Below are 23,559 nucleotides of genomic sequence, written 5' to 3'. Positions count from 1 at the left end.
TCAGATCAGGGAGGGGGATACAGGTTGAGAACACACTGTCTGATCGGGGTGGCGGGGGACAGATTGAGAACACACTGTCTGATCGGAGAGGATGTTCCCGATTGAGAACACACTCATCAGGAAGGGGGATACAGATTCAGAACACACTGTCTGATCGGGGAGGGCGACGTAGATTGAGAACACACTGCCTGATTGGGGAGGGGTGATACAGATTGAGAACACACTGTCTGATCGGGGAGGGGGGATACAAATTGAGAACACACTGTCTGATCAGGGAGGGGGGATAAAGATTAATAATGCACTGCCTGATCTGTGAGGGGAGGGGAATACAGATTGAGAACACATTGTCTGATCGAGGATGGGAGACACAGATTGAGAACACACTTTCGGATCGGGAGGGTGATGCAGATTGAGAACACACTGTCTGATCGGGGAGGGGGATACAGATTGAGAACACGCAGTCTGATCGGGGAGGGGTATACAGATTGAGAACACACAATCAGATCAGGGAGGGGGATACAGGTTGAGAACACACTGTCTGATCGGGGTGAGGGGGGGATTGATTGAGAACACACTGTCTGATCGGCGTTTGGGGGGGATAGATTGAGAACATACTATCTGATCGGAGAGGAGGTTCCCGATTGAGAACACACTGATCGGGAAGGGGGATACAGATTGAGAACACCCTGTCTGATCGGGGAGGGGCGTCACAGACTGAGAACACACAATCTGAACGGGGTGGGCTTAAGCAGATTGAGAGCACACTGTCTGATCGCGGAGGGGGCATACAGATTGAGAACACACAGTCTGATCAGGGAGGGGGATACAGAATGAGAACACACTGTCTGATTGGGGAGGGTGGATACAAATTGAGAACACACTGCCTGATCGGGGAGGGTAGATGCAGTTAGAGAACACACTGTCTTATCGGGGAGGGCAATACAGATTGAGAACACACTGTCTGATCGTGGAGGGCGACACAGATTGAGAACACACTCTGATCTGGGCGGGGAGATCCAGCTTGATAACACATTGCCTGTTCGGGGAGCAGGGTTGACAATTGAGAACACACTGTCATTCGAGGAGGGGGGATACAGATTGAGAACACAGTCCCTGATCGGGGAGGGGGAATACAGATTGAGAACACATTGTCTGACAGGGGAGGGGCATACAGATTGAGAACGAACTGTCTGATCGGGGAGGCAGGATACAGTTTGATAGCACAGCTTCTGATCGAGGAGGGGGGATACAGACTGAGAACACACTGTGTGCTTGGGGAGGGTGGATACAAATTGAGGACACACTGTCTGATCAGGGAGGGTAGATGCAGAAAGAGAACTATCTGTCTGATCAGGGAGGGGCGATACAGGTTGAGAACACACTGTCTGATCGGGGAGGAGGATGCAAATTGAGAACACACTGTCTGATCAGGGAGGGTGGATACAGATTGAGAACACAATGATCGGGAAGGGGGATAGAGATTAAGAACACTCTGTCTGATCGGGGAGGGGGGATACAGACTTAGAACACACTGTCTGATCGGGGAGGGGGTATAAAGATTGAGAACACACTGTCGGATTGGGGAGAGTGGATACAGATTGAGAACACGCTGTCTGATCAGGGAGAGGGGATACATATTGAGAACAAACTGTCTGATCGGGGAGGGGGGACACAGATGGAGAAAACACTGTCTGATCGGGGATGGGGGACACAGATTGAGAACACACTGTCTGATCGGGAAGGGGTGATACAGATTGAGAACACACTGTCAGATCGGAGAGGGCGATACAGAAGGAGAACACACTGTCTGATTGGGGAGGGTGGATACAGGTTGAAAACAAATTGTCTGATCGGGAAGAGGGATACAGATTGAGAACACAGTACCTGATCGGGGAGGGGGAATACAGATTGAGAACGCACTGTCTGATCGCGGAGCGTGGATACAGATTGAGAACACACTGTCTGATCAGGGAGGGGGGTTTCAGATTGAGAACAAATTGTCTGTTTGGGGATGGAGAATGCAGGTTGAGAACACGTTGTCTGATCAGGGATGGGGGTTACAGATTGAGAACAAAATGTCTGATCGGTGAGGGTGGATACAAATTGAGGACACACTGTCTGATCAGGGAGGGTAGATGCAGATAGAGAACAATCTGTCTGATCAGGGAGGGGCGATACAGGTTGAGAACACACTGTCTGATCGGGGAGGGGGGATACAGATTGAGAACACACTATCTGATCGGGAAGGGAGGATACAGACTGAGAACACACTGACAGATCGGGGAGGGGGATGCAGATTGAGAACACACTGTCTGATCAGGGAGGGTGGATACAGATTGAGAACACAATGATCGGGAAGGGGGATAGAGATTAAGAACACACTGTCTGATCGGGGAGGGGGGATACAGACTTAGAACACACTGTCTGATTGGGGAGGGGGTATGAAGATTGAGAACACACTGTCGGTTCCGGGAGAGGGGATACAGATTGAGAACAAACTGTCTGATCGGGCAGGGGGGACACAGATTGAGAACACAGTGTGTCATCGGGGAGGGGGATACAGATTGAGAACGAATTGTCTGATCAGGGAGGCAGGATTCAGTTTGAGAGCACAGCTTCTGATCGAGGAGGGGTGATACAGGTTGGGAACTCACTGCCTGATCGAGGAGGGGGGATACAGACTGAGAACACACTGTCTGATCGCAGAGGGGGTATAAAGATTGAGAACACACTGTCGGATCGGGGAGAGGGGATACAGATTGAGAACAAATTATCCGATCGTGGAGGGCGACACAGATTGAGAACACACTCTCTGCTCTGGGAGGGGAGATCCAGATTGATAACACATTGCCTGTTCGGGGAGCAGTGTTGCAGACTGAGAATACACTGTCTGATCGAGGAGGGGGGATACAGATTAAGAACACAGTGCCTGATCGGGGAGGGGGAATACAGATTGAGAACGCACTGTCTGATTGCGGAGCGGGGATACAGATTGAGAACACACTGTCTGATCGGGGAGTGGGGAATCAGATTGAGAACACATTGTCTGTGCGGGGCTGGAGAATGCAGATTGAGAACACGTTGTCTGATCAGCGATGGGGGTTACAGATTGAGAACAAAATGTCTGATCGGGGAGGCAGGACACAGATTGAGAACACACTGTCTGATCGTGTAAGGGGCATACAGATTGATAACACTGTGTGATCGGGGTGGAGGGATACAGATCAAGGACAAACTATCTGACCAGGGAGGGCGTATACAGATTGAAAACGCATTGTTTGATCGAGGAGGGGGGATAGAGATTGGGAACACACTTTCTGATCGAGGATGGTGGACACAGATTGAGAAAGCACTGTCTGATCATGGAGGGGGATACAGATTGAGAAAACACTGTCTGAAGGGGAGGGGAGATACAGACTGAGATCACACTGTCTGATCGGAAAGGGGGTTACAGATTGAGAACACACTCTCTGATTAGTGGGGGGAATACAGACTGAGAACACACTGTCTGATCAGGGAGGGGGGTTACAGATTGAGAACACACTGTCTAATCGGGGAAGGGGTATACAGATTGAGAACACACTGTCTGATCGGGGAGGGGGATACAGATTGAGAACTCACTGTCTGATCGGAAAGGGGGTTACAGATTGAGAACACACTGTCTGATCGGTTAGAGGGGACACAGATTGAGAACACACAGTCTGATCGAGGAGCGGGGGATTCAGATTGAGAACACACTGCCTGATTGGGGAGAAGGGGTTACAGATTGAGAACACACTGTCTGATCAGGGACGGGTTTTACAGATTGACAACACACTGTCTAATCGGGGAGGGGTATGCAGATTGAGAACACACTGTGTGATTGGAAAGGGGGTTACAGATTGAGAACACATTGTCTGATCGTGGAGGTGGGGTTTCAGACTAAGAACACGCTGTCTGATCGGGGAGGGGGATGCAGATTGAGAACACACTGTCTGATCGTGGATTGGGGTTTCAGATTGAGAACACACTGTCTGATCGGGGAGGGAGGATACATGTTTGAGTACGCACTGTCTGATTGGGGAGGGGGATACAGATTGAGAACACACTGTCTGATCGGGGAGGGGGGATACATGTTTGAGTACGCACTGTCTGATCGGGGAGGAAGGATACAGATTGAGAACACACTGTCTGATGAGGGACGGGGTTTACGGATTGAGAACACACTGTCTGATTAAGGAGGGGAGATGCAGATTGGGAATGCAGTGCCTGATCGAGGAGTGGGGGATTCAGGCTGAGAACACACTGTCTAATCGGGGAAGGGGCATACAGATTGAGAACTCACTGTCTGATCGGAAAGGGGGTTACAGATTGAGAACACACTGTCAGATCGGGGAGGGGAGATACAGATTGAGAACACACTGTCTGTTCAGGGGCGGGTTTTACAGATTGAGAACACTGTCTGATCGGGGAGGGGGGATGCAGATTGAGAACACACTGTCTGATCGAGGAGAGAGGATACTGATTGAGAACATACTGTGTGATCGGGGAAGGGGGATACAGACTGAGAACACACTGTCTGATCAGGGAGGGTGGTTACAGATTGAGAACACACTATCTGATTGAGGAGGGGAGATGCTGATTAGGAACACAGTGCCTGATCGAGGAGAGAGGATACTGATTGAGAACACACTGTCTAATCGGGGAAGGGGCATACAGATTGAGAACTCACTGTCTGATCGGAAAGGGGGTTACAGATTGAGAACACACTGTCTGATCGGTTAGAGGGGATACAGATAGAGAACACACTGTCTGATTGGGGAGGTGGGGTTTTAGACTATGAACACACTGTCCGATCTGGGAAGGGGATACAGATTGAGAACACACTGCTTGATCGGGGAGGGGGGATGCAGATTGAGAACACACTGTCTGATTGGCTGGGGGATACAGACTGAGAACAGACTGTCTGATCAGGGAGGGGGGTTACAGATTTAGAACACACTGTCTGATGATGGAGTGGGGTTTCAGATTGAGAACGCACTGCCTGATCAGGGAGAAGGGGTTAAAGATTGAGAACACACTGTACGATCGGGGAGGGGGTTACAGATTGAGAACACACTGTCTGATTAGCGGGGGGAATACAGATTGAGAACAGACTGTCTGATCGGGGAGGGAGATTACTGGTTGAGAACACACTGTCTAATCGGGGAAAGGGGATACAGATTGAGAACTCACTGTCTGATCGGAAAGGGGATTACAGATTGAGAACACACTGTCTAATCGGGTAGGGGGGATAGAACTTGAGAACACACTGTCTGATCGTGGAGGTGGGGTTTCAGACTAAGAACACACTGTCCGATCGGGGAAGGGGGATACAAATTGAGAACACACTGCCTGATCGGGGAGGGCGATGCAGATTGAGAACAAACTGTCTGATTGGTGGGGGGAGTACAGGTTCAGAACAGACTGTCTGATCGGGGAGGGAGGATACATGTTTGAGTACGCACTGTCTGATTGGTGAGGGGGGATACAGATTGAGAACACACTTTCTGATCGGGGAGGGAGGATACAGATAGAGAACACACTGTCTGATGAGGGACGGGGTTTACGGTTGAGAACACACTGTCTGATTAAGGAGGGGAGATACAGATTGGGAATGCAGTGCCTGATCGAGGAGTGGGGGATTCAAGCTGAGAACTCACTGTCTGATCGGAAAGGGGGTTACAGATTGAGAACACACTGTCTGATCGGTTAGAGGGGATACTGATTGAGAACACACTGTCTGATCGGTTAGAGGGGTTAGAGATTGAGAACACACAGTCTGATCTAGAGTGGGGGATTCAGACTGAAGACACTGTCTGATCGGGGAGGGACATACAGATTGAGAACACACTGCTTGATCGGGGAGGGGGGATGCAGATTGAGAACGCACTGTCTAATCGGGGAGGAGGGATACACTTTGAGAACACACTGTCTGATCGGGGAGAAAGGATACAGATTGAGAGCACACTGTCTGGTCAAGGAGAGGGGTTACAGATTGAGAACAAACTGTCTAATCGGGGAAGGGGCATACAGATTGAGAACTCACTGTCTGAGCGGAAAGGGGGTTACAGATTGAGAACACACTGTCTGATCGGGGAGGTGTGGTTTCAGACCATAAACAAACTCTCCGATCGGGAAGGGGGATACAGATTGAGAACACACAGGCTGATTGGGGACGGGGGATGCAGATTGAGAACACACTGTCTGATTGGCGGGGGGTTACAGATTGAGAACACACTGTCTGATCGGGGAGGTGTGGTTTCAGACCATAAACAAACTCTCCGATCGGGAAGGGGGATACAGATTGAGAACACACAGGCTGATTGGGGACGGGGGATGCAGATTGAGAACTCACTGTCTGATTGGCGGGGGGTTACAGATTGAGAACAGACTGTCTGATCAGGGAGCGAGGATAAAGGTTGAGAACGCACTGTCTGATCGGCGAGAGGGAATACATTTTGAGAACACTCTGTCTGATCGGAAAGGGGGATACAGATTGAGAACGCACTGTCTGATCGGGGAGGGAGGATACAGATAGAGAACACACTGTCTGATGAGGGACGGGGTTTACGGATTGAGAACACACTGTCTGATCGAGGAGGTGGGGTTTCAGACTAAGAACACACTGTCTGATCGGGGAGGGGGATCCAGATTGAGAACACACTGTCTGATTGGCGGGGGGAATACAGATTGAGAACACACTGTCTGATCGGGGAGGGAGGATACAGATAGAGAACACACTGTCTGATGAGGGACGGGGTTTACGGATTGAGAACACACTGTCTGATTAAGGAGGGGAGATACAGATTGGGAATGCAGTGCCTGATCGAGGAGCGGGGGATTCAGGCTGAGAACACACTGTCTAATCTGGGAAGGGGCATACAGATTGAGAACACACTGTCTGATCGGGTAGGCGGGGTTTCAGATTAAGAACACACTGTCTGATCAGGGAGAATGGGTTACAGATTGAGAACAGACTGATCGGGGAGGGGGGTTACAGGTTGAGAACACACTGTCTGATCAGGGAGGGGGGATGCAAATTGAGAACACACTGTCTGATGATGGATTGGGGTTTCAGATTGAGAACGCACTGCCTGATCAGGGAGAAGGGGTTAAAGATTGAGAACACACTGTCCGATCGGGGAGGGGGTTACAGATTGAGAACACACTGTCTGATCGGGGAGAAAGGGTTAAAGATTGAGAACACACTGTCTGATCAGGGAGAAGGGGTTAAAGATTGAGAACACACTGTCTAATCGGGGAAGGGGGATACAGATTGAGAACTCACTGTCTGATCGGAAAGGGGATTACAGATTGAGAACACACTGTCTAATCGGGGAGGGGGGATCGAATTTGAGAACACACTGTCTGATCGTGGAGGTGGGGTTTCAGACTAAGAACACACTGTCCGATCGGGGAAGGGGGATACAAATTGAGAACACACTGCCTGATCATGGAGTGGGGTTTCAGACTAAGAACACACTGTCTGATCGGGGAGGGGGATCCAGATTGAGAACACACTGTCTGATTGGCGGGGGGAATACAGGTTCAGAACAGACTGTCTGATCGGGGAGGGAGGATACATGTTTGAGTACGCACTGTCTGATTGGTGAGGGGGGATACAGATAGAGAACACACTGTCTGATGAGGGACGGGGTTTACGGATTGAGAACACACTGTCTGATTAAGGAGGGGAGATACAGATTGGGAATGCAGTGCCTGATCGAGGAGTGGGGGATTCAAGCTGAGAACTCACTGTCTGATCGGAAAGGGGGTTACAGATTGAGAACACACTGTCTGATTGGGGAGAAAGTATACAGATTGAGAACACACTGTCTGATCATGGAGTGGGGTTTCAGATTGAGAACACACTGTCTGATTGGCGGGGGGATTACAGATTGTGAACAGACTGTCTGATCGGGGAGGGAGTATACAGATTGAGAACACACTGTCTGATCAGGGAGGGAGGATGCAGATTGAGAATGCACTGTCTGATCAGGGAGGGTGGTTACAGATTGAGAATACACTATCTGATTGAGGAGGGGATATGCTGATTGGGAACACAGTGCCTGATCGAGGAGCGGGGGATTCATGCTGAGAACGCACTGTCTAATCGGGGAAGGGGGATACAGATTGAGAACTCACTGTCTGTTCGGAAAGGGGGTTACAGATTGAGAACACACTGTCTGATCGGGGAGGTGGTGTTTCAGACTATGAACACACTGTCCGATCGGGGAGGGGGAGACAGATTGAGAACACACTGTCTGATCGGTGAGGGGGGATGCAGATTCAGAACACTCTGTCTGATTGGCGGGGGATACAGATTGAGAACAGACTGTCTGATCGGGGAGGGAGGATACATTTTGAGAACACACTGTCTGATCGGGGAGAAACGATACAGATTGAAAGCACACTGCCTGATCAGGGAGAATGGGTTACAGATTGAGAACACAATGTCTGATTGGAAAGGGGGATACAGATTGAGTACTCACTGTCGGATTGGAAAGTGTGTTACAGATTGAGAACACACTGTCTGATCGGGTAGGGGGGATAGAGATTGAGAACAGACTGTCTGATCGTGGAGGTGGGGTTTCAGACTAAGAACACACTGTCCGATCGGGGAGGGGGATACAGATTGAGAACACACTGCCTGATCATGGAATGGGATTTCAGATTGAGAACGCACTGCCTAATCAGGGACAAGGGGTTACAGATTGAGAACACACTGTCTGATCGGGGAGGGGAATGCAGATTGAGAACACACTGTCTGATCGAGGAGGGAGGACACAGATTGAGAATGCACTGCCTGATCGTGGAGGGGGATACAGATTGAGAAAACACTGTCTGATCAGGGAGGGTGGCTGTTCTCAATCTGTACCCCATTGGGAACGCAGTGCCTGATCGAGGAGCGGGGGATTCAGGCTGAGAACACACTGTCTAATTGGGAAGGCGGATACAGATTGAGAATTCATTGTCTGATTGGGAAGGAGGGATACAGATTGAGAACACACTGTCTGATCAGGGAGGGGGGTTTCAGACTAAGAACACACTGTCCGATCGGGGAGGGACATACAGATTGAGAACACACTGCCTGATCATGAAGGGCGGTTTCAGATTGAGAACGCACTGCCTGATCGGGGAGAAGGGGTTACAGATTGAGAACACACTGTCAGATCGGGGAGGGGAGATACAGATTGAGAACACACTGTCTGATTGGCGGGGGGATACAGATTGAGAACAGACTGTCTGATCGGGGAGGGCCGATACATTTTGAGAACACACTGTCTGATTGGGGAGAAAGGATACAGATTGAGAACACACTGTCTGATCGGAAAGGTGGTTACAGATTGAAAACACACTGCCTGATCATGGAGTGGGGTTTCAGATTGAGAACACACTGTCTGATCGGGGAGGGGGATGCAGATTGAGAACACACTGTCTGATTGGCGGGGGGAATACAGATTGAGAACAGACTGTCTGATCGGGGAGGGAGGATACATGTTTGAGAACGCACTGTCTGATTGGGGAGGGGGGATATAGATTGAGAACACACTTTCTGATCGGTGGGGGGAGGATACAGATAGAGAACCCACTGTCTGATGAGGGACGGGGATTACGGATTGAGAACACACTGTCTGATTAAGGAGGGGAGATACAGATTGGGAATGCAGTGCCTGATCGAGGAGCGGGGGATTCAGGCTGAGAACTCACTGTCTAATCGGGGAGGGGAGATACAGATTGAGAACACACTGTCTGATCGGGGAGAAAGGATACAGTTTGAGAGCACACTGTCTGATCAGGGAGGGGGGTTACAGATTGAGAACACACTGCCTGATCGGGGAGAAGGGGTTACAGATTGAGAACACACTGTCAGATCGGGGAGAAAGGATACAGATTGAGAGCACACTGTCTGATCGGGTACGGGGATAGAGATTGAGAACACACTGTCTGATCGTGGAGGTGGGGTTTCATACTAAGAACACACTGTCCGTTCGGGGAGGGGGATACAGATTGGGAACACACTGCCTCGTCATGGAGTGGGGTTTCTGATTGAGAGCGCACTGCCTGATCGGGGAGGGGGATGCAGATTGAGAACACACTGTCTGATCGGGGAGGGGGATGCAGATTGAGAACACTCTCTGATTGGCGGGGGGAATACATGTTTGAGAACAGACTGTCTGATCGGGATGGGGGATACAGATTGAGAACCCACTGTCTGTTGAGGGACGGGGTTTACGGATTGAGAACACACTGTCTGATTAAGGAGGGGAGATACAGTTTGGGAACGCAGTGCCTGATCGAGGAGAGGGGGATTCAGGCTGAGAACACACTGTCTAATTGGGAAAGGGGGATACAGATTGAGAACACACTGTCTGATCGGGAAGGGGGGTTTCAGACTAAGAACACACTGTCTGATTGGCGGGGGGAACACAGATTGATAATAGCCTGTCTGCTCGGGGAGGGAGTATACATGTTTGAGAACGCACTGTCTGATCGGGGAGGGGGGATACAGATTGAGAACACACTTTCTGATCAGGGACGTGTTTTACAGATTGAGAACACACTTTCTGATTCAGGAGGGGAGATACAGATTGGGAACGCAGTGCCTGATCGAGGAGTGGGGGATTCAGGCTGAGAACACACTGTCTAATTGGGAAGGCGAATACAGATTGAGAATTCATTGTCTGATTGGGAAGGAGGGATACAGATTGAGAATACACTGTCTGATCAGGGAGGGGGGTTTCAGACTAAGAACACACTGTCCGATCGGGGAGGGACATACAGATTGAGAACACACTGTCTGATCATGAAGGGCGGTTTCAGATTGAGAACGCACTGCCTGATCGGGGAGAAGGGTTTACAGATTGAGAACACACTGTCTGATCGGAGAGGAGGGATACTGATTGAGAACACACTGTCTGATCGGGGAGGGAGGATACAGATTGAGAACACACTGTCTGATCGGAGAGGAGGGATACTGATTGAGAACACACTGTCTGATCGGGGAGGGAGGATACAGATTGAGAACACACTGTCTGATCAGGGAAGGAGGATACAGATTGAGAACACACTGTCTGATCGGGGAGGGAGGATACAGATTGAGAACACACTGTCTGATCAGGGAAGGAGGATACAGATTGAGAACACACTGTCTGATCGGGGAGGGAGGATACAGTTTGAGAACACACTGTCTGATCAGGGAAGGAGGATACAGATTGAGAACACACTGTCTGATCAGGGAAGGAGGATACAGATTGAGAACACACTGTCTGATCAGGGAAGGAGGATACAGATTGAGAACACACTGTCTGATCAGGGAAGGAGGATACAGATTGAGAACACACCGTCTGATCGGGGAGGGGGGATACAGATTGAGAGCACACTCTCTGATCGAGGAGGAGAGATACAGATTGAGAACAGACTGTTTGATCGGGGAGGTGGAAAGATATTGATAACACACTGTCTGATTAGAGAGAGTGATACAGATTGAGAACACACTGTCTGATCGGGGAGGGGGTTATACAGATTGAGAACACACTGTCTGATCATGGAGGGGGGATACAGATTGAGAACACACTGCCTGATCAGGGATGACCAATATGCAGATTCATTTCTAGCTTTCAAAATGGAATGGCTTAACTAATTTGAGGAAAAAGTGCGGGGATATTGGGAGTGGGTTGTTCAGTGTGAGTAACTGTATGGCTCTTTATTGGAGTCGGCACAGACCCATTGGGCCATATTTGACCCTTCTCTACAGTATGATTCACTGCTCCTATCACTCTGTGCAGCGTTAGTGTATGGCTTGAATTGCTATCTGCTTGCTGGACAGGGCAATATCTGAGGTCAGTGTCAGGCTGGTTTTGACCTCTAGTGTCTTAGCTCACACTCAGCAAAGGTCACTTGGGCAAGATAGGATTAGCACCCAACTGTAACTTCGAATACACCCAAACAAAAGTAATATATCATGCAATTACGTCAATTCATTAGCAACTCGTAATTAGCACACACAGGAAGGTTCATATCAGTGCATATCAGATGAAGCATCGTCCTCTCAACTTATCTCTTTCCCTCTGTAATATAGTATCATCTGTAAATATCTTTAAAGAGCTGGAAACCAATTAGCTAGAGGCTAATTGTTATGTGTGTTCCCGGGGCCGCATTTCACAGCTGCACTAGGGACTGATATGATGTGTAACAGAACCAGTTCAAACCAGTCCTTCTTGTGTACAAGGCAGCATGGCAAGTTAAAGATAAAGAGTTCTGATCTTTCCAAGCTTGATGTGTAATTATTACCAACAGCAGGGACCCAAGAGACAACACGAACACATAGCACCCTATCCTCAGTGTTGCACCAACGTTGTCCCTTCTTGTTTTTGTTTTTCTTTTGGATTTCTAGCATCTGCAGTTCTTTGCTTTTGTCCCTTCGCTTCCTGACTGATTCCTGTTGGACACAAGAACCAATCTCAATGCAAGAAACGTCCCAAAGCACATAACAAGCCAATAAAGTGCTTTTGAATCATAGTCACTGTTGTCATGTGGAATATGTGGCAACCAATTTGTGCACAGCAAGCTCCCACAAACTTCAAAATGATCACGACCACATGATCTCTTTCAGTGATGGCGACTGAGGGATAATATTGGCCAGGAATCCAGGGAGAACTCATAGAAGCTTAGAGTGGTTCTATGGGTCATCCAGCCTGTCCAGCCCATGCTGGCTGTCTGCAAGAGCAACTCGACTGGACCCACACCTATGCAACTTTATTTTCCCTCCATGAACTTATCCAATTCGCCTTTGAAAGCCATGATTGAATCTACCACCAATGTCCTTTCGGGCAGTGAATTCCAGATCCACTGTGTAAAACATTTTCCTCATGTCTCCATTGCTTCTTTCGCAAATCACCTTAAATCTGGGCCCTCTGGCTCTCGATCCTTCCACCAATGGGAACAGTCTCTCCCTATCGGCTTGGCCCAGAGCCCTCATGATTTTGAACACCTCTATCAAATCTCCTCTCACCCTTCTCTTCTCCAAGGAGAACAGTTCCAGCTTCTCCAATCTCTCCACGCAACTGAAGTTCCTCATCCCTGGAACCATTCCCGTGAACCTTTTCTGCACCCTCTCTAAAGTCTTCACATCCTTCCTAAAGTGCAGCGCCCAGAATGGGCATAATCCTCCAGTTGAGGCCAAACCAGTGTTTTATAAAGGTTCACAATAACTTCCTTGCTTTTGCACTCTATGCCTCTCTTTATAAAGCCCAGGATCCTGTGTGCCTTTTAACTACTTTCTCAGCCTGTCCTGCCACCTTCAATGATTTATACCTCCAGGTCCCTCGTTCCTGTATCTCCTTTTAGAATTGTATTCTTTATTTTATATTGCCTCTCCACATTCCTCCTACCAAAATGAATCACTTCACAACATTGAATTTCATCTGCCATGTGCCCGCCCATTCCACCAGCCCATCTATACCCTCTTGAAGTCTATCACCAGCCTTTCATTGCATTCCCAAGGTTGGCACCATCTGCAAACTTCAAACTCCGCTTCTGTTCCTCCACTCCATGCCACTGGATCTTTTACCTGAGAGGGCAGGCAGAGCCTTGCCATACCTCTGACAGTGCAGCACTCCCTCAGTACTCCACTGGAAGCATCAACCTAGATTGTGGTGCTCACGGCCTGGTGTGGGACTTGGAACAGAGGCGAGTGTGCTATTACTGAGCCATGGCTGACACTCTGATACTAAGCCAGCTGAAGGGTCCTGGGCCACAGTATCTGCTGGTTCTTGAGGGGAGACAGTGGTGTTGATTTGGAATTTTCATTTACGAACTCTCGGTTTGCAGCAATGAGGTCTTCTGGTGGGTTTTTCAAATCACAAACAGCTCAGCTTTGTGCTGGAGTCATGCAAAGGTGATGAGATTTGAATGGGGCAATAATTAAAACAAAGAATCCATTCCTTTCTAATATGGACTGCTTCTAAGCTGTGCACCCAAACAGTGAAATATTATTGCCATGCAGACACTGAACAATACATTGCTCCAACGCGGTCTGAGTACAAGAAAGGAGAGTCATTGACTTCAATTTGGAACTACAGCCAAGGAAATTAGGCACTAGTGGTTTATCAGGGTCTGCTGATATGCTGGGGAATTGGAGCTGACCTCTCCCCCAGTGTATTTGAAACCATGTTATCTCTTGTTTCCAACCTGCTTAAAGTACCAGGCAAGGCGACACTACTTTCAAAGCGAATGCATTTGAATCTTTAGAGTTAATCACCCCATGAATCCTGATGCTTTTTGGTGAGACCGGGAGGCAGTGGTGCTATTATCAGGGGGTTTAATTAAGGAGCGAGTTACTGGAAAGAAAGGGACATGCCAGTGAAAGAATTTCAACCAAGCACAATCAATCTTTTATAATCCCCTGGTGATTTCATTAGGATTACATCATCGACCCTACCCTCTCCCGATTTTGTCTCTTTAATCCCTTCAGGACTTTTGAATAGCTTCATTTAAATAGAACCTAGATGGTGTAGAGGGGAGAGGCAATGTAAGGATATATTGATATAGTTACGACCAGGTTAACAGGGGTGAACTGACTCCTCTCTTTGTCCCACTCCTGAGTTGGTTATAACAGAGTTTGAATTTGAAAGGGAGGTGACATTGCCAATTTAATATTTATTTAACAGTGTATACCTCCGTGCAAGAAATAAGCCAACCAGTTTCCTTAAGTTAACAAGTAAGAAGTTAGTTTTATTGATGAATCTCACTCAGGTAAAGAAGCAGAAATTATTAATAAAAGATTTAAAAAGTATAAACATGTCCAACTATCCACTAATGTAAAACAACACACACACAATCCTCCTCCCTGCCAGCCCAAGCATGCATAAAAGAAATGAAACTCTTGCAGAGCATCGGATCTTAAAAACTTGGCCAAGAAACAAGTAAAGTCAGGGGAAGGAAATAATTCCTGGAGTGTCCTGATGCTTGTTCACAGCTGATGGGTCCTGTTCCACAGAAGCTGCTGGTTCTTGGGGTTTCTCACTGGAGACAGTAGTGTTGACTCGGGATTCTCCTTTATGAACTCCCAGTTTGCAGCAGTGAGGTCTTTTGGTGGGTTTTTCCAATCACAAACAGCTCAGCTTTGGTGAGAGAAGTTTCAGAAGGAAGATAGAAGGGGGTAAAAAAGCAGCCCGCTTGATTGGCACTCCATCCATAACCTTCATTCCATCCACACATTGACAGCAGTGTGTACCATCTACAAGATGCGACGCAGGAACTCACCAAGGTTCCTTAGGCAGCACGTTCCAAACTCATGACCGGTACCACCTAGAAGGTCAAGGGCAGCAGACACATGGGAACACCACCACCTGGAAGTTCCCCTCCAAGCCACTCTCCATCCTGACTTGGAAATATATCGCCGTTCCTTCACTGTCGCTGGGTCAAAATCCTGGAACTCCCTCCCTAACAGCACTGTGGGTGTATCTACACCACATGGACTGCAGCGGTTCAATAAGGTCACTCACCACCTTCTCAGAGGCAATTAGGGATGGGCAATAAATGCTGGCCTAGCCAGTGCCCACATCCCATGAATGAACAAAACATCAAAACATCACTTATTTCATTACTCCTTGTGTCATCTTCCTGCGCTCAATTAGTTGCCATGCTTCCCAACACTATAACAGGCTTTCAATACACTTCAGAATACCCTGTACACCCTTCCTTCCCCATGTACACCAGGGCTGTGATGGGCTGATAGGCCTCCCTCTGTGCCTAGGAGTGATGGAATCCATTCCACGTTACAACTATTAAGGCCAAACTCAATATGTCCCATGGCATCTCATAACTGTATTAATTTTTAATCACCTTACCAAACCTTGTTATTTACCTCCTGAAGGATCCTCATCGGGGCAGCACTTGCTTGGGCATAATTTGTCTGAGAACTTAGATCATAAGAAATAGGAGCAGGAGTAGACCATTCGGCCCCTCGAGCCTGTCCACCATTCATGGCTGATCTGATTATAGTCTTAACTCCACTTTCCTGCCTTTCCCCTCGACTCCCTTGTCGATCAAAAATCTAACACAGCCTTGAGCTATCCCCCACTGCTCTCTGGGGGAGTGAATTCCACAGATTAACAACCGTCTGAGAGAAGAAATTCCTCCTCATCTCTGTCTTAAATGGGAGACCCCTTATTTTTAAACTGTGTCCCCAATTCTAGTCAGACAGTGAGTGTTGACAGGATGGGGCATTGCATTCTAGCTCGATTTTGGCCTCATCCTACACCCACACAAATACACACCCCACCAGGTCTTGCTGCACTGATCAGGAGCAATGTCCTCTCCTTAATCCAGGCCCAAATTAGCAGCCCTCCTCTTCTGTGAGACTGGGATAAGTGAATGTGTAAACTCGAGTTCACCCAAAACTCTGCTGCCTGTGTCTTAACTCACACCGAGTCCCATTTCCCTATCGCCCCCTGTGCTCGCTGACCTACACTGGCTCCTGGTCAAGCGCCGTCTTGATTTTAAAATTCTCAACCTTGCTTTCAAATCCCTCACCACTTCGTTCCCCCTATCTCTGTAATCTCCTCCAGTCCCCACAACCCTCCGAGATCTCTGTGCTCCTCTAACTCTGGTCTCCTGAGCCTCCCTGATTTGAATCGCCCCACTATTGGCGCCGTGCCTTCAGCTGTCAGGGCGCCAAGCTCTGGAATTTCCTCCCTGCCCCCTCTCCACCCCTCTCTACCTCACTTTCCTCCTTTAAGACGCTCCTTAAAACCGACCTCTTTGACCGAGAATTTGGTTATCTGACCTAATATCTCCTTATGTGGCCCGGGGTCACTCTTTGTTTTACAATGCTCCTGTGAAGCTTGGTATTTACGTGAATGGTGCGATATAAGTTGTTGTTGAAATAAAAGCCAGCATGGATCGTCCCCCATTTCTAGTAAAACCCACAGGGTGAAAGATAACGTGGGCGAGGGATGTTATAGGGACAGTCCACCTCTCTCCAAGCAGCAGAAAGGGGCCAAGAAGCCAAACAAGCACTTAGTTCAAACCGGCGACAGACAGAGAGAGGCCTGTGGGGCCTGGGGGGCCTCAGCCTTGACAGCAGTGTCGCTCCCACAGGAACATCCCCATAATGAGCCTTTGACTAGCGCTTGATGGCCCACAGCTCAGAGCGGCACTCCAGAAGCAGCAGCCAAACCAGATGAGGAGCTGGAAGACTGCGGAAAGCACAAAACTGGGGACTAGCCCCTAAGCGTGGTGTGACCGTGGGAGCTCGGTTTGTGTGCGGACACTGCCAAAAGGGTCAGTGCCTGCTCTTAGCTCACCAGTTGCCAAGGGGTGCTGGGCCTTACACATCTTTCACATGGCTAGTTGCTCACTGACTCTTGACCCACGCTGCGGAAAACGCTCACAATGATTTAAGCTTTGAGTTCAAATTGGCGGACACAAAAACTGGCAAGGGTGAGGCCCATTTGTAAATCAGAAAATGTTCTGATTTACAGCGACATATTCCAGCTCCATAGTTGGCATGCAAGTGGCCAGTTCTAATAGTCCTCAATAATCCCATATTTTCATTTCTGTTTTCCAAACAGCTCATCCTGGACTGTGTGGGCCTTCCCCCCCAAGGAGTCGCAGGGGATTTTGGACAGTAGCACCATGGTTTTAATTCGTGACATGTCCTGCTGAGGTCCTGCTGCCTGTTGACTGACCCTGTCTCTTCTCATGTCATGGTTAACCATTGGAGGAGTGATGATTCTCCTCAGGGTACCTCTGCACCTCTCGAATGCCCAGCCGACAGGCTCAGCGCTCGCAAACCCACGACACCACGTGGACCTGCCAACTCCAAGAACGCATCTTCTGCCCTTCTTGGGCACGAATACCACGCGCAAGGTCTGTATCTCATGACCGCTTCCCTGAGTGCTTTAGTCAGCTCTTAACACTGCCAACCCAAGACAGAGGTCTGCTCCGTGTGGTGATCACATGATCACGGCACCGTGGGAGGAGCCCTCTTTCGATGAGGCATTAAACCGAGCCTGCCCTCTCTAGTGCCCTATATGGAAGAAGAGCAGGGGAGTCCTCCCTGGTGTCCTGGCCAATATTTATCTCTCAATCAACATCACAAAAAAAACAGAGCCAGTCATTATCACATTGCTGCTTGTGGGAGCTTGCTGTGCACAAAGTTTCTGCTGCATTTCTGACATTACAACAGTGACTGCACTTCAAAAATGTACACCCACGGTGCCTGTTTCAACTAAACGGAATAAGTGACAGCCATTCGCTGACTCATTCCTCAGGGCAATGCCTTGACCAATTAGGGTCAAGCTGCCTGGTTTAAATTTCAAACAATGCTTGACAGTTCACTGTCAGCCATCATTGGTGCATTCTCCATGGCAACGCCTCTGCCAGTCAGAGTCCACTTGCCAACCAATCAGCACTCTCTTCACATACAGTATAAATTGTTGTTTTCCCCTTATATTGCTATTCTTGCGAAGTGTCCTGATGAGTGCAAGATGAAAAGCTTCAACATGTCTCTTTTTTTAGCAATACTCAAGTTCTGCACTACCAAATGCCTACTTAAATAGGCACCTCATTGTCCATAAAGTGCTTCGAGACACCCTATAGTCATGAAAGACACTAAATTAATGCAGTATAAATAAATATAATTTCTTTTTCATGTACTTATCTAGCTTCCCCTTAAATGCATTGTTACTATTATCTTCAGCTACTCCAAATGGCAGCTAGCTCCAGATTCTTATCGCTGTTTGAGTACAGAAGTTTCTTCTACATTCCCTGCTTGAGTTATCAGTGACTATCTAATATTTATCGCCCCTAGCTTTGGACACCCCACAAGTAGAAATATCCCCATATCAACCCCGTCAAATCCCTTAATCATTTTGAAGATCGCCATGATGTCTTTTCTGATCAAACAGCCCCAGTCTGTTTACGTCTTTCCTGATAGTTATAGCTCTCAGTGCCAGTGTTGTCCTTAGAGATAATTTTTGCTCCTTCTCCAATGCCTCTACCTCTGTCTTAACCAGGACTGAGCACTTGGGTTGTCGCAGCCAGCTGGCTGCACCCTTTGAACATAAGGAGCAGGAGCATTAGTAGGCAATTCAGCCCCTTGAGCCTGCCCCGCCATTCAATACGATCATGACTGATCTCATTTCAGCCTCAACTCCAATTTCCCGCCCTTTCCCCATAACCTTTCAACCCATTACTAATTAAAAATCTGTCCATCTCCTCCTTAAATTTATTCAGCGTCCTGGCATCCACTGCACTCTGAGGTAGTGAATTCCACAGATTCACAACCCTTTGAGAAAAGTAATTCCTCCTCATCTCTGATTTAAATCTACCACCCCTGAGCCTAAAACTTTGGCCTCTCCTTCTAGAATGTTCCACAAGGGGAAACATCCGCTCCACGTCTACTTTGTCTATCCCCTTTAGCATCTTATATACCTCAATTAGATCTCCTCTCATCCTTCTAAACTCTAGCGAGTATAGGCCTAAACTGCTCAATCTCTCCTCATAAGACAAGCCCCGCATCTCTGGAATCAATCTAGTGAACCTGCTCTGAACCGCCTCCAATACAACTACATCCTTCCTCAAGTAAGAGGACCAAAACTGTGCACAGTACTCCAGGTGCGGTCTCACCAATGCCTTGTACGGTTGTAACAACACTTCCCTATTTTTATACTCTATTCCTTCAGCAATAAATGCCAAAATTCCATTTGCCTTCCTTATTACCTGCTGTACCTGCATACTAGCTTTCAGCGATACATGCACGAGGACACCCAGATCCCTCTGCATTGAAGCATTCTGAAGTTTCTCTCCATTTAAATAATAAGTCACCATTTTATTCTTCTGACCAAAATAATAACCTTTGTGCACGGTGCATTTGAAAGTTGGCTGTTGGCATGAATCTGAAGGTTGGGTGATATTAGCTGGATGAGTGGTGTGGAACTAACTATCTCACTGTTGTTTAAGCTTGAAGGCAATGCTATGGCTGTCATTCATTTTGTGCAACACAGGGGCAGGAGGTGGCTTGGAATCTAGGCCAAGACGATCGAAGGAGAAATCCTTACAGTGTGGTTCATTCAGCAGCTTTGCCACTAAATAATGTGTTATAAATTATTAGCAGCAAAATGCAAGAGACACACTGTAGAATGGGGTCCCTGGATCCCTCAGATGCTACGAAAGGCCTCTAAAGAGGCTGTGCCATTTGTAATGTACTATACACGGTTTGGCGGGTTATTCCACACACACCATGTTTTACAGCTGGAATTCAGCTTGTGTTAACTGTATAAGCCTCTCTGTGATTCAGGACCATTGTCAATGCTGGCCTGAATCTCAGCGTTGCAAGACAAACCTCCCAACTGCAGTGTGTCCCTGTCCGGGGTCGCTAGTCAGGAGCTTTGATGTTTCTGGGGGGCTGCGATCCTCTTAAGGGAATTGGGAGGTGTGTTAATGTTGGCAATCTAACTTCAATATTACTGAAAAGAGACAGGTCGCCAAATCTTTTCACCTTGGACTCATCAGGACAAATACAAGAATGCCAAATTTCAGACCATCACAATTTATACTAATTTATAGTATATAGTAATTTATACTACAGGAGACAAAGGGTGCTAATTGGTTGGCACTTCACCTCTGATTGGCCAAGTTTTATTTTATTATCTGTTTGATTATTTTCTTGTTGCTTTCTCAATGGCAACACCACGGCCAATCAGAGTTGAGTTGCCAATCAATCAGCACCCTTTTCTCCTCATGATCATTTGAAATTTGGCATTCTTGTGCTTGTCCAAGATAAGTGCAAGATGAAAAGTTTTGGCAACATGCCTCTCGTTTCCGCGAGATTCAAGTTCTGTACAGGGCCTGGGGAGAGAATCCCTGCGCCCTGGTGCTTCTTCTGTTTCCGCGCCCCTTATTTCTCCCCACTTTGACCCTCAACCATAGTGGCATAGTGGTATTGTTGCTGGACTGGTAACCCAGAGACCCAGGGTAATGCACTGGGGACCTGGGCTCAAATCCCACCACAGCAGCTGGTGGAATTTAAGTTCAATAGAAATCTGGAATTAAGTGCGGTTATTGTAAAACAAAACCCATTTGATTCACTAATGTCCTTTAGGGAAGGAAATCTACTGGCCTCCATGTGACTCCAGACCTACAGCTATGTGGTTGACTCTTAACTGGCCCCTGAATAAGGGCAATTAGGGATGGGCAATTAATGCTGGCCTGGCCAGTGATGCCCACATCCCATGAATGAACCTTATTCACACAGAACGAATCTTATCTTATTCATACAGTTCCCCCTCACCACTGACCTGTCCGGGTGGCACCTGCCCTCCTCTAATCTTTTCTTACCGCCATGTCCCATACCCCTCCGTTTTCTCATTTTAAAAAAAATTGTAATTTCACGACTTTGAGCCAGAGCACCCCTCCTCCACCCCGCCCACAACAGGGGATTCCCCACCCCCTCCCCCTCCCCCGGACCTTGGTTCCAGACTACTGAGCGACCGTTTGGTCCAATTTTATTAACACGGAACAAATTTGTCGTGACAGGTTCCTCAGACCATCATCATTGGCGTTCGGAAAGGGGGCACCCGGGCGCTTTTAGAGATGCTGAACCTCCACCCGGACATTGTGGTGGCCAAGGCTGAAGTTCACTTCTTTGACTGGGATGACAATTACCGCAGGGGCTTTGGCTGGTACCGTCAGCAGATGCCAGCCTCGCTGCCCAGCCAAGTCACCGTGGAGAAGACACCCGGTTACTTCACGTCCGCAAAGGCCCCCGGAAGAATTCACGGCATGAACAGCTCCGCCCGGCTCCTGCTGATTGTGCGGGATCCCACGGAGCGGGTTATATCAGACTACACCCAGGTGCTGTGCAACAGGATCGAGCGCCACAAGGCCTACGAGCCAGTTGAAGAGATCCTCATGCAGAATGGAAAAGTAAACAGCAAGTACAAAGCTGTCCAGCGCAGCCTCTACGACGTCCATATGGCAACCTGGCTTGAGCGCTTCCCGCTGCAGCAAATCCACATTGTCGACGGAGACGTCCTGATCGAGGACCCGCTGTCGGAGCTGCAGAAGGTGGAGAGCTTCCTCCGGCTCCCTCCACGCATCCAGTCCTCCAATTTATACTTCAACCAGACCAAGGGTTTCTACTGCCTGCGGAGCGGGGGCCGCCAGAGGTGCCTGGACGGCTCCAAAGGCCGGCCCCACCCGCTGTGAACAGAACAGTGCTGGGCCAGCTCTGCCACTATTTCCACAAACACAACCGGAGTTTCTTCCGGATGGTCAGAAGGACATTCCACTGGTGCTGAAGCGGGAGAGAGGCGGCTCACTCACTGACTGCTTGTGCTGTGGCCGGGCATTTGCCACTCAGCTGACCAGCTTCGTTGCACCACTCTGGACGGAGCCTTGTAAATTCTCGAGACACAACTGGACGCAGGATCCCAAACAATCTGTCACATCGGGGAGACTTTCCCTTTGAGATAAAAGCAAAATACTGTGGATGCTGGAAATCTGAAACAAAAACAGAAAGCGCTGGAAAAACTCAGCAGGTCTAACAGCATCTAGGGAGAGAAAAAAACAACAGAGTTAGCGTTTCGAGTTCGTATGACTCTTGAGACCTGCTGAGCCTTACCTTTGAGCTTTGCATTTCAAAAAGGGGATGCTTTGTGCTTTTGTTGCAAACGTTAATTGGGAAAACTTTCGGTGTATTTCTAAAAAAGACTATTTGCACATTTTGTAGACGGTACTTGGACCTTCCTCCATTAACAGAGAGCTAAAAACAGTTTTGGTTTTCTTAAATTAAATCGCCATTTAGTATCATGGATGCACAGCACTATCGTGCGGAAATCCTCCGAGCACTTCAGCAACAGTGAGTTGATTGCTAGCAGGGCACTGGTGACAAATGGCTACCGCACAAAGTAAAAGTTACAGACTTATCCCATCAGTCACCTAACCACAGGCTCAGATGCCGTGCAGTAGTTACAATTCAGTGTTGCTGGAAAGAGACATTTTGTCGAAGCTGGCTCATTCCTCAGGGCAATGCCTTGACTAATCAGGGTCAAGCTGCCTGGTTTAAATTTCAAACAATGCTTGGCAGTTAACTGTCAGTCATCATCAACTGGTGCATTCTCCATGGCAACATCTCTACCAAACAGCATGCACTTGCCAACCAATCAGCACTCTCTTCTCGTAACAGTATAAAGTTGTTGTTCCCCAGACATTGGTATTCTTGCAATTCTCCTGATGAGTGTAAAACCAAAAACTTTGACAAAATGTCTTTATTCACCAATATCAAGCGTACCACCAAACGACCATTAGTTATGATTCAGTTACACTTGCAATAAAATTTTGAGCTGTTCACACCATTTGAAATATGTGCAAAGTGTGATGTATTGGTTTCAAAAGTGCCAGGCAGTGTCCCACAGCCTGGGTGGCATGAAGTGACGGGGTGCCAACCTTTAATTCTTCTTCCTGCTGTCGTCAGAACCCACTGAGCTGGACTTTACGCCAAAAGGTCACCATTGTTTAAAGACCAGC

General features: G+C 48.2%; 1 pseudogene; it reads left to right on the top strand.

Moving 5' to 3' along the window:
* Positions 1-17,757: 17,757 nt before the first annotated feature.
* Positions 17,758-23,342, top strand: LOC144694717 (heparan sulfate glucosamine 3-O-sulfotransferase 1-like; annotated as a pseudogene).
* The last annotated feature ends 217 nt before the right edge of the window (positions 23,343-23,559 follow it).

The sequence above is a fragment of the Cetorhinus maximus genome, chromosome 20 (genome assembly GCF_964194155.1).
Source record: "Cetorhinus maximus chromosome 20, sCetMax3.hap1.1, whole genome shotgun sequence".
Taxonomy (NCBI): Eukaryota; Metazoa; Chordata; class Chondrichthyes; order Lamniformes; family Cetorhinidae; genus Cetorhinus; species Cetorhinus maximus.
The sequence above is the reverse complement of the archived record's forward strand: the minus strand, read 5'-3'. Positions and strand labels throughout refer to the sequence as shown.